Source organism: Cyanistes caeruleus, chromosome 20 (genome assembly GCF_971803275.1).
Source record: "Cyanistes caeruleus chromosome 20, bCyaCae1.hap1.1, whole genome shotgun sequence".
NCBI lineage: Eukaryota > Metazoa > Chordata > Aves > Passeriformes > Paridae > Cyanistes > Cyanistes caeruleus.
The window spans coordinates 7033150-7045630 of NC_141720.1; the positions used below are offsets into that span (position 1 = coordinate 7033150).

General features: G+C 44.7%; 1 protein-coding gene across 7 annotated transcripts in view; it reads right to left on the reverse strand.

Moving 5' to 3' along the window:
• Positions 1-12481, reverse strand: part of BRD3 (bromodomain containing 3) — a 41545-nt gene that overhangs the window by 18114 nt on the left and 10950 nt on the right. For 2 of the 7 annotated variants that reach the window (XM_086858738.1, XM_086858742.1), the window contains exon 4: positions 3881-3948. The exons of the other annotated variants lie outside the window; for them this stretch is intronic. The gene's annotated coding sequence lies outside the window, so the exon portion shown is untranslated. The remainder of the gene's footprint in view (positions 1-3880; positions 3949-12481) is intronic. 7 annotated transcript variants of the gene reach the window in all.

Consider the following 12481-nt stretch of genomic DNA (forward strand, 5'->3'; position numbering starts at 1 on the left):
GGAGCTCCCTGCATCGATTCAGGTTTCTGAGCAATATCCATCATCCCAGAGAATGCAATGCTGGCTGCAGGCCCCTAGTGACCACCACTGAAGCATTTTGTTTGCTGTCTTCTTGATTAACAAATTAAACCCAGTGCAAGGACTGAGGAGAAATAAAACACCCACAGAGAAATTCCTACTGCTACAGAGCATTTGGGTCACAAGTTTGAAACTATGCAGCATAACTTAAGTCTTCCCTTTAAATAACCTGAGGCTAACTTTTCATTTGAATTTCCTGATGTCCTACCTCTCAAACTCCAATATGATAAGGATTTTTAATTAATTTGTATTAAATCCCAGAACTGTAATTCAACAAACCACAGATCCACAGCTCCCACCTCTCAGACGTTTTCTACCTGACCTTAGCCAAGGCTTTCCGTATCTTCACCCCACAGCTCCTCATCTGTGCCATGGAGATAGTGGGAGCTCCCTTCTGTCCCCACCCAGCAGAGAAAACTCTCTGGGACAGGCACTGCCTCTCCACAGGGCCATTTTGATCATCAGGCTTCAACAAGGCTTGTACAGTCCACATAAAAGGATGGAACAGTCACCAGTGACACAACTCAGAAAGGATTTTAATTAAGAACATTACCAAAACAAGGAGGGGCAGAACCATGACAGCCAACTTCGTCACTGCCCTGCTCCTCTTTAACTTCCATGCTCCAACACACTGGTTTTTACACCCAAAAGTGGCTCCAAAGCTCCCAGCAGCACTGGCACTGAGCTGCTGGATCCTGCAGAAGACAGAAATAGCTACCTGGACTATCTGGCAGCACTGTCCTGCCATAAATAAAGCTTTAATGTGCTGTGTCTCACTGCACCTCTAACCCTTGCTCCAGCAGCTTCCTCACCATTTGCTGGGGAAGCTGCTTTGATACTGGATCACTTTGTAATCTTTAAAACTAGATATTTGTTTCTACAGCCATTCCTTTACCTTTAAAACTCAATTTGGCATCATTTTGAAGAATGCAAAAAGCAGGACTACGAGGAACCTGGAAAATGAGGGTAAAAATGCTTTGAAAATGTCCAAAAGGCAATGACTTTGAATTAAAGATAAATGAATGCCTGAGAAATTTACTCTATCATTTATTAAGTGAGGGAAGTGAGAGCCCTGACCATCTGACATCCCAAATTGCCACACAAATCATCCAAGAGGACACTTTAGTTGACCCACAGACAAAACATAAGCAAGCTACTACAAATTGTCCTATAACTACACGTAGAAGTGAACTACACAGCTCTTGTCTAAGCACTCCAGCACCTACTGAAACTGCACTGGTATCAATAAATATTTAAACTATTAGGACAGTGACCCACAACATCATTGTACAAGGTACTGCACAAGCCTGGAACAAAGATTGTCAAAAAAACAGACATCATGTGTATCTTCCAGTCAAGGGCTAAGGTGAGACTTCTTTCAGCCCTGCAGTAATAACTTTTTAAATTTCAATTTTTAAATCACTACTTATCCTGCTCCTCAGGCCTATAATGTTCAAGTAGCAGGAGATGTTCTTGATTTCTCTGTCTGCACAAGTAGTTTTGATACTGCAAGTTTAAAATACACCCTAAAGTGCTGTCATACACAAAGAGTGAACACTGCTTCTCCTTCTTATTCAGTCTGAGATAGCAACTAAAAGCAAAACCCTAAACCTTAAGGAAAGGAGGTTTTAATTCCTGGAGTTTAAGTCTTTTCTTGCTAGGTTGCAAGCTCATTGTGGCAAACCAGGCATCAAAAAACCCAGCTAGCTTAGATGGATTTTTTCTTTAAAATACTCCCTTTCCTCTATTGAGTCTCTTGCACAGGGTCAGTGAGTGGAGAGACAGTTGGCATGGAGAAAACATGTAAATAATTCTCTGCACTAGCAGGATAACATTTTCCTGTCTGCAGTGGTGGGGACTATTTTAAAAGCAGCTCTGAAGCCCCATGAAGCGTGCAGTGTGCCAGCACTTCTGCTGCTCCAGCCAACAGCTCAGCCACTTCCTTTGGCAGTGTCCAGCATTTCATGGATACTTTGCTCCCCTGCAGGACCCAATGGGGTTTATTTTGATTGCAAACTTACAGCAAGCTTTATGTCAGCCTGGCAGTCCAACAACACCTTGGGTTTTCCCCCCCTTGCTATAGTGTTTCTGTGTGGTTACTTGGACACTGACCAAAATCTGGCACAATTCCAGCCCAGCCAGAAACAGCCACATAAATCTTCCTATCAGGGAAGATTATCAAGTTTGAGAGATGTTCCTTGACCTCGTTGTTATCTGCACATTTTTATTTACATTACAGTAGTACACAGAGGCTGGGCAGAGACCAAGGTCCCTTGGCATTTCACACTCGGCACACACAAAGACCCTGCTCCTTCCTCAAAGGGCTGCTGATCACAGCTCACACTTTACACCATGGTGAGGTGACCTGCTCAGAGCCCCCCACAGTGAGCAGCCAGACCCAAAATTTGCCAGCAGGGCAGTCTGAGCAGTATCCTTCAAGCTGCTGCTCCCAGCACTGCTTCCCCACACTGGCTCCTCGCAGCCTCCAAAACAGATTCTCAGGCTCTTTTATCCCCACAGCTGGAAGTTTGGTCAGATTTGCCACCGTGTGCTACTGCCCATGCCAGGGAAGCAGCTCAGCCTTGGTAATCTTGCCCAGACATTCTCTGCAGGACAGGTTTAGCACTACTCAACCTCAATATAAAGTCAGGTAAGGTTATTAATGAGGGTTGTACATATTTCATTCTATGGCTATAGAAAGTAAAGGCTACACCAGCACTCCTCCAGTCTCTTCAGAAGGAAACAAAACTTGTTTCCTTTTTCCTCCTCCTTTGCCCTCCCTTCCCAGCCCCACATAGGAACCGAATTTCAGGCAGCTTTCAGTACCTACTAACATGTCAGCAGGGATGGTGTCTTCAAACTCAAGGGATGTGCAATTTGAGAGCAAGACTTGAGGACAGACAAGTTGCTTTGTCAGCCAACCCTGCCCTGGCAGACAGACACACTACACGCCACCCCCTCAAGACACTGGGATTTACACTTGGCTTCACTGCAGGAGCTGGGAATTTGGCTTGTAGTGCCCCTACAGCCCTCTGAAAGTCCATTCATCCATCCTTGCTGTCTCCCAAATCATTAATTCCACACATCACAGATTTGCTTTTCATGCATATTATTTTGAGCACCACCCTAATAACATCCTGAGACTGGGAGATGCAACTGTGTCCTGAGCTCACCTCTGCATGAGGGAGGGGAAAAGATCACAGCAGATTAAGTCAGTTCCTTGGCTTTTGACTTGATTGGTTTAATGCTCATCAGATTATGCAGATGGCTTTCCCACCCTTGGTCTCTCCTTGGCTATTACAGGAACAGGTGGTTCCTCAGTAAGGAGCCTGTGGCTCCCTGACCAGTAGGAAGGAATCAGCCAGGAGTAACTGGTCATTTCAAGGGTCTTCAGTTTTGATGCCTACTCAGTGCTCCCTGCAAATCACGCTGCTGTAAGATCTCTGAGGAGATGCCTTCAAACCCAGGGATACCCAAAAGTCACTTTAATAAAAGCACTGCAGTCTTGTAAACACTGTTAAGCACCACAAAAAAAGTGATGGACTTTCTGATATTTTGAGGCCAGAGTATTTCTCTCCCCCAAGTCACTAATGCCACAAGAAGCACCTTCTGATCAAGTCTGAGCAGGAATTTAGCTGCATATCACACAAATCAGATGGACTCAACTGATTTCTAAAGGCTGCAGCTTCAAGTGCAGGGAGTGATGTTTAACACTAAACCAAGTTCATTTTCATAGCTTTGAATTTGGTTTTGAGAACAGTTTTAAGAGATCAATGTCAGTAATGAATTAGGCATGGCTGACCTTTCCTTGCATTGGGGAAGGCAGAATGACCTCTGGACATCTCCTCCTGTCCTGCTTTTTGAGGTCCCCTGAAAACACAGAGGCAAATTTCAGCTCAGACTATGTTGGTTTTATGCAAGCTCCTGAGTTCCAGAGTTTTGTTAGAAAGACTACAGGAAGGAGGAAAAGTGAGTGGTTACAGAGCTTACTCTGTGTTGAGCCAGACTCCTGACTGAAGGAGCTCAGGCAGCTCTGAGACTGACTGCAGTAAGGTCTGGACTCAGATAAGCTAAACTGCACTTGCAAAAAATCAGCAAGGAGGTACTTCAGCAAATTAACTGGGAGGCCCATTATGAAAAAGTGAACAAATGCTTAGCTGCAATAAATAAGATCTATGAACAGGTTCCAGAGTCCTTGGAGCAGCTGGTGGCCTGCACATCCAAATCAACAGGATGGGAAGGGATAGGTGCTTAACAGGAAAATGCTGGTGGTTGTGCCTCTCATAAGATACACAATTACACCTTTATGGCAATGGGGGAAAAAAACCCAACTGCTGGGCTTTTACATAAGAGAGATTTGGCAGAGCAAGTGAAGCGTTTGGGATAACCACATGTCTGGGCAGACTCTGCTCATGACATTTTTTCCTAGAGGGGAAAGGTGGAGATTTAATGGAATTACCTTGTGTGACCCACAGGGCTGAGCCCACAACACCTAATGGGGGCACAGCCAGGGAGAAACCAGACAGCCAAAATTTACAGGGAAAGGATCCTGCTTTAGAGCAGATTTTCTCTCTTATCCAGTGCACTGCACACTTCTTTAGCAGCTCCTAGCTCTTGCAGGGGTGGCTGCAGCCTCCCAAAAGCCCCCAGTGCAGCAGCAGCCCTGCAGCCTGGGACCTCAGGCAAAAAGGAAGCACTGTGTGCTGGCACATGGCCACATACCATCCATGTTCTCAACGTGTCAGGAGCAGGATGGGAGGCAGGAGAGCTCGGGGAGGCAGGAACGTGGCTGAGGGCAGACTGGAAGTACAGTGCAAACCACAACAAAGGCTGCTGCCCAGTCCTTTGGGATTCAGGAACCACTTCAAGCCTGATCCTGCAAAGTGCTCAGTGGCTTTCACCTCTCACTCAGCTGCAAGGTCTCTGTGGCTCAGCACCTCACCACAAGAGAGTTTTGCAGACTTATCACCTGCAAGATACAACTAATTGGTCAACCAAGATAAACCTCTTCCTAAGGAAGACTTAAGCACAGGGCAGGAACAAACTCAAGCTCTGCACACTTTGTGGTTTCTCTACCTGAGTAAATTCCTCTCTAGCAAACAACTGGAGAAGAGGTAAAATGACAAGGGAGGTTCAGTGCTGCGTATCTGGGGTTGGAGACCATTGTCAGACTGATCAGATGGGCAGGTGCTGCTGCTGTCTCAGTTAAAATAGCTGGGAAAGCTGAGGGAGACAGTGCTACCCAGCCCTGGAGAAGCATTCTACTAACAGGATCCCAGCAAGAGAAATCCCACTGCACAAGGGCAAGGGGTGCAGGACCATGGAGATCCTGGTCTCTGCCATCACATTTCCTAAAACAGCACAAAAAGAAACCAGGAAGACATATCTCCATGTTTACATGAAAGTTGGCCAAGGAGTGGAAAAAATTTGGTGATCCCAAATTCAAAGCTTGCTTGTGGACACAGCAAGAAACTCCAGACAGTCACAATTTCTGCAGGCTGGCCAATTCTGCAAATTGAGAACTTGCACAAATGCCAGTGGTGGACACCTTTGCAGGTGCTGGACACCTTCTTTGCTATTCTACCTCTCTGTGTTTCTGGAATTACTATCACTTTAAGCTTCACAGAGGGACCAAATTCACTCTTCCATTTGTACTCGCCTCTGGTTTTGCATTCAAATCCATACTTCAAGAACAACCAGAATTACAAATTCATTCCCTTGCCTGGGTTTGACCCAAACTCACCTTTTCTAAGCATCCTTCACGTCAGCATCACCAACTGCTCTGAAAGTGGGAGACTAACTGTATGACAAGCTGATGTTCCTCTAGCCTGAACTTACTTGTAACAGATCTCAATGGTAAGGAATCTCTGAACTCCTGCTTGCCCAGCCATCAGAAAACAGAGCTGCCACAGCACATGGAGCAAAAGACAAAAATCTCACTTGCTGAGAGCTGTTTAGAAGAAACCACACAGCTAAAAGTGCAGGAGCAACAGGTCCATCCTGGACACACCACCCCAATGACAAGCAGCAGGCTGAGGCTGTTAATCATTTCAGAACCAGATGATAATGCTGAATAGTCTTAACCTGATACTCAGTGGCTTCAGCAGAAGTCAGCCTGGGGCTTCTGCTTGTATTCCTTCAGGACACAAAGCTGGTGGATAGAAACAGATATAAATACTACTGAGTAGATAAACTGCAAGAGGAAACAGGCAGCTAACCGACACCCTGTGGGAGAAAGCAAAACAGAGAAAGTCAGGAAAAGAAAGGAGGGATGACTAAAGTGAGGAGACAGAAGTGAAAGCTCCCTGTTTCATGCAGTTTGAAAATGTGATTGACCCCAGGTTGCTGTTAAATCACACCCAGACTGTTTTCTTGAACTGTAGGCTAAAGCATCATAACCCACCTGCTCCAAGGCTCTGCCTCCTGATTTCCCTTATTTTCCCTACTCCTTTACAGCCTCCCTTCTCCAAAGCACAACTTGACACTCCTGACTATTTATCCTGTGACTCCAGCAACGCCAATTTCAGGTCAACACACTGTATTTCATTTAAATTCTTAAAAAAAACCCAAAAACAAACTAACTGAAATAAGAACAAAAAACAACACACACACTCTAGCCCTGTCCCAAGTTTCAGCTGATGCATGCACAGCAGCAGCATTGAGGTACCCCCAGTAAAGCAGAATGCAGCAACACCCACAGAGGGTCCAGGACTCCTAATGGGATTATTGTACATCTACACCCTCGTTTTCTGGTTTTTAAAAGATGTGATCTGCACAGTTAAACATTTTAGTCCTGAAAAACTCAGCCCTTCCTCTTTTTAATCAGCTTATGGTGTTCTGTGTACTTTTACAGCATAAGGAAAACCCTCAAACTCAAGCCATTTATTCAGCATAGAGTGAATAAATGACACAGAGCCTTTCCACAACACGTTTTGTCATGATTGTTTCTTTTTCTGCACTTTGATTTCCAAAAAGAGAGATTATTGGACAGAGAGCTTTTTCAAGAAAAGTCTAAAAGAAGGAAAAGAAAAAGCCACAAGAGCTCAACTGCTTCCCTGCTGGGCAGAGCATCTCTGAGCTTCTGCTATACCTGCACAGAATTACAAAACCTCCTGCTACAAGGCATCCTGCTGACAGTTCTGACACCCCAGGCTGCAGGCTGGTTATTCCCCACTTGGAAAATGGGGATATCAATATTTCCAAAGCCAACTGCAATTAAAGTCATTAGCCTTTTCCCACACATTTATAGATTAACTTCCTCTCAATGTTGTGGTTGCACCAAATTTTAAAGAAAGGGAAAAAAAAAAGAAGCAAGAGCACAAAGCAATCTGTATTTACAGGGTGTTCAAATACCATCTCTGGCATTTCTGGAAACAACTTCTTGGCTAAGTACAACACTCCTTGTCATTGGAAGAAGTTGCAAAGCTAAAGTCATCTGCTTTATCCCTTTTCCCACACTGCATCTTTAAAACATTTCTAAAAGATAAACCACAACACCCAAAAGGTCCTTAGTGACACCTGTTGTGGGGGGGGGGGGTTAGATACAGTCAAATTCCACTTCCATCTGAGTTTAAGAGGCTACAGAAACAGGAAGATCAGCTCCTCTTTCTGAAACTAAGTACAGAAAGTACACTGAGCAAAGTATAAAATACAGCCCTTGCAAATAGCACTTAATTCCTCTGTATTACCTATTTAAAGGGTTGTTTCCTGCTCTGTGGAGCTAAGAACCTACACTGCAATTCTCCCTCACGCCACCAGATCCGCAAGGCCATATATCAGCATTATTAATATGATTTACAAGTGCTACAGATGTTCTCCTTAGGGGCAGCTCCATGCAAACATCGACAGACTTCTAATAAACAGACACAGATCCATCTGTTGACTTGTTTGAAGCATTTCACTGTACAGAGCAGAACCAAAGTGATTCATTAGAGAAAACATCTTCACCAACAACATCCCTTGCACGCTTCTTGTGCTCCAACACTTTTTCCTACTTAATTTTTAAAGTTGTTTTTATATATGCAAATAATTAGTTATGTCTTGGTTTGAAAAGAGAGGTGTCTGCTAAGGAATGCAGGACCCCCCCTTGAAATGGATAAAAATGTAAACCCAACCCCAGCTCTGAATTATTACAATTTTGAAATCAAGGGGCTCTCAAGCAAAGAGATGGGAATAGGAGTAACAGTTCTTTACTAGGAAAATTAAGATAAAAATGCAGCAGTACAAAAAAATCCACTGACAGAGTCAGAATACAACCTGACACCCTGTTGGGCAGGGTGCTGGTAGCAGTCTGATTAAATGGTGGCTGTAGCCCCCCTGGAGTGACAGCTGGGGTTCTGCTGAAGCAGTGATCCTGTGGAAGGGTGTAGTTTTCCACTGAAGGTCCAGTGGTGAAGATGGGTCCGGTCTCTCCTCTGGGAATGCAGTGGGGAAAGGCTGCCTGCAGTGTTCTGAGTCTCAGGTTGTATCCAGGTAGGGATGCTCGGCTCCTCTCCCTGGAGCATCTCCCAGTGGGATGATGTCATTTTATCAGTCCTGCCGTGAGACTCAATGGCCCAACAGAAGATTTCCCCCTGGAGGGCGGATGGGTGGTGGAAGAGATAAAGAACACTGCCCCAGCTGGTTTCAACAGCTGGCAATAGAACACATCCTTTTGGTTGTATCTTGCATTGCAACCTAAGACAAGTTACTATTTTGGGCAAGAACAGACTCATTTCAGGACAAAAAGCATTACAAGTGTAGTAAAAATGGATGAGCTGCCACTGGTTTAAATCACATCCTGGGTTTACAACTATAGCACTGCATTTTTCCCATGCAAAGTCCACCTAAAATCAATACAAGACAATCAAGTCAGCTTAAGGGGATGAAGGATGAAATGAAAGGGATTGAATTACCATGAGATAAATATACTGCTTGTTAGCTCAGCCACAGTAAGGTTAGACTTGGTAATGGGGCAGGGTAAGAGCCCCCATACACCAAAGGAATTATTGCGGCTCTGCAGGTAGAGCAACCACTTGTTACACCAGGCACCCTCTCATTTAAGACCACCACTCATCCCCTGTGCACACTCCCACCAGCTTGGCTTTATCTGTTTCCAAAGCAATTGAAGTGCCCTGTGTTTGAACAAGCACATTGTCCCGGAATAACTCCGTGTGTTAACTCAAAGTAAACACAGCCACACAAGTACAAAAGGCTCTATGGGGTCTGCTACTTCCGATGAAGTGATTTTGCTAAGCTTGGGTAGATCCATAAACTTGCTCAGCTATGCAAGGAAGTTCCAGGTCAGCTGAGGTGTGAATTAACTGTGGTAGTTAAGCTGCTGTCGCTCCCTTAGAGAGCATCAAAGCAGTTTCTGAGTTTGTGCGTTTGAATTAAATCCCCAAAGGGTCTGCAAGGAAGGGAAAAATGTCAATCTTAAAGCCTAGTACCCCTCCCTATGCAGGAAACAGATGCAGGAAAAGGGGGGGGGGGAAGAAGGCACTCCCTCTACTGCCTCAGACCCCCAGGGAACAGTGCTGAGGGCAGATGGACAGGCCAGGCTCCTGCCAGGAGGAACAGCCTCCCCAGCACAGCTCCTGCTGAGAGCACCCATGGCTTAGAGCACATGAGCCCTAAGCCGCTCAGAGCTCCTGCATATGGATGAAGCTCAAGTCCAAGGAAATATGACCATGACGGGGTGGACAAGTATCCCAATTGATTCCCATGTGGCTTGTTCCTGCCCAGGATAGGAATACACTTTCAGCACACTGGCTGATCCATAATAGTTCCACTCAGGCAAGCGCTTACTCCAGGGGAAACCCAGGAGAACATTCCCTCTCTCTTCACTGAAGAGCTGCACTTCTACATTATTTCACAGACCCTGAGCAGGACTGTAGCAGCAACAGAAAAGCTGCAAAAAACAACACTTTCCAGGAAGGAACAGCATTCTCCACTAAACTCAGACAATTCTTACACATACATGCTCAGTTTATCACTTTCACTGCAGCTCAGAGCACAACACAGTTCCCAAACCAGCCTTGGTAAGCAAAAAGGCAGCTACATCCTACAGCCCCTCCCAGCAAAAAGCTCTGGACTGCAAACTCTGCACTTGCTTATAGCCAAACCAATGGACCAGGGCAGTTTTAGAAAACAGATTTATCTCAGCATGGCCAGATCAATGGGTTTTGAGCAGGAGAGATCCCCAACCAGGCACCCTCTGTGATGTTACACAAGGGTAAGCTGAGCAGTTGAAAAGACAAACTACCAGAAGAGAAATGTGCATTTTCTTCAATACAAGTAGGGTTTGGTTACAACACAAGAGTCGGTCACAATGAAGAACATCTCAGCCTGTACATCTGTGCCAGTGCATGCTCTGCACGGATGTCAGTGCAGGTGCATCAGGAATGTTCTCCAAATGTAAACTTCAGAGTGGAACAGCAATCCTCTCCTGTCCCTGCTTCTCATTTTTTAAAGGAAAGGCAGGAGCAAACAGGATCATTCCCAAAGCAGATCAGTGTCAATCACATCCAAGTCTAAATCTCAAAGTTTGACACTAAATGGGGATCAGTGCAGACAGAAAAATTTGTTTGTGCACAGAAGTTTCACCTCAAATTGTCTTTGCTACACCTGCTGCAATGCTGGTGGAGAGGAGAAAGCCCTGCTCCCAGGAAAGAAGAAAAAAATTCCTCTGACCAGGCTATCCACGATGCTGAAACAATTCCAACTATGACAACATCTGCTGAAAAGAGACCAAGGCCTGGAAAGGTGCTTAAGGAACCCAAAATAGAGGTATCTTATCAAGAAGAAGGGTAAAGGACTACTAGAAAACACAACACATTACAGAGAATTTCTGTGCTGCTCTCCAGAAGAATTTACATCCTTCCAACACTGGCTTTAGCAACAAGTGGGTTAAATAGCGTGAAAGTTTTTCACCTCCAACAAGCACTAATGATTGACGAAACAACCCTGATGTTGCATTAAGATCCTGTGGAATGAAAAGCTGGAGATGCACACATCCTTCCAAGATGTCCTGACAGCTCACTGATCAGCACAGCACACAATGGGTCTCTCCCAACTCCCAGAACTCCACTGCTTCCAACAGGGTTCTGAGCTATTACTAAAGAATTATGTGACAAATTGTAATAAAACAAAACCAAACCTAACAAAACCAACACCACGTACAACAAAACAAAACATATGGCTCATAGTAATGATTGGGAAACCCACTGGGGATTAATGAATTTTGCAAATTAGTAGAGAAGGAGCAACCAGAATTAAAGAGAAACAATCAACAACACTGAGATGCAAAACATTCTTTGTTCATTTATTTAGCAAAGTGTAGTTCTGCCTGTGCTGAAGGCACCTGATAGCTTACCAAAGTAGACAGAGTAATATATTTTGTAAAAGTAATTAAGCCTTTGAAATATGAGACCTTAGTACATCACTCAGCTGCTGCCGAGGAGAGGGATTTGACTCCCGAGTTGTTTGTGCTGTCAACAAGAGCGATCAGGCTCCCAGATTACTCCTGGGAGGAGGAGTGAGATTCTAGGAGTGCAGCAGGGCTTGGCTGGAAACTCACACCCCACTGCACAAGTGCCTCCCCTCAAAGGGAAATGGTAAATATTAAACTGCATCATTCAGAACATGCACCAAGTAAAAGATGTGCCTGGGAAAAGCCCAGGAAGCCCCAGCCCAGTGCATGCACTGCCTTCAGCCTCACAGGGAGAGACCCTCAGGTCAGGCAGGCTGGACCCCTGGGCTGCAAGTGAGGTTTGGGGATACCAAGAATCCCCATTAGACTTGCTCCTTCTTAAGAGATGAGTTTTAAACACACAGTTCTTAACTCAGCAAAGAGGCTTTTTGCAAGACTATTAAGAACTGTGATTTAATTCATTGTACACAGCAGTGCAAGCATTGGACACAAGCAGATACGAAGCCCACAGAAACACTTGCGTTTGCAGATGCTGACTAATAACAAAATCAGCCCCCTTTAAAGACAGGGCAAGGCCACCCAGCACGCTTACTGAGCTGGAAATCAAGACTTCAACATGCTTTTCTTCTAAATACTTTTTAAATGACAAGAGCTAAAGTTTTTGTAAGCACTTTGGTGCTTAAACGACACCAGTTTTATTTGCAGGAGCCTAGTTTTTATTTGAAGATAACAAACACTCCAGAGTCAGCTTTGAAAACAACCCTCAGACACTTCACATTGCACGTGCATTCTTTCTTAATTTAAACTCTGCATGCATAGGTCACTACAACTAAAAAGCCTTTCACTGCAACAGCTACTGTCTCAGCACCAAAGAGACAATATTGCAATCAAGCTTATGCTGAACATTGTATAAGACTGCTACCCCCTGCCCAACCCTTTTATTAATCATTGTCTCAAAACACGAAATAAGCATGAGTGATTATTTGTATCCGG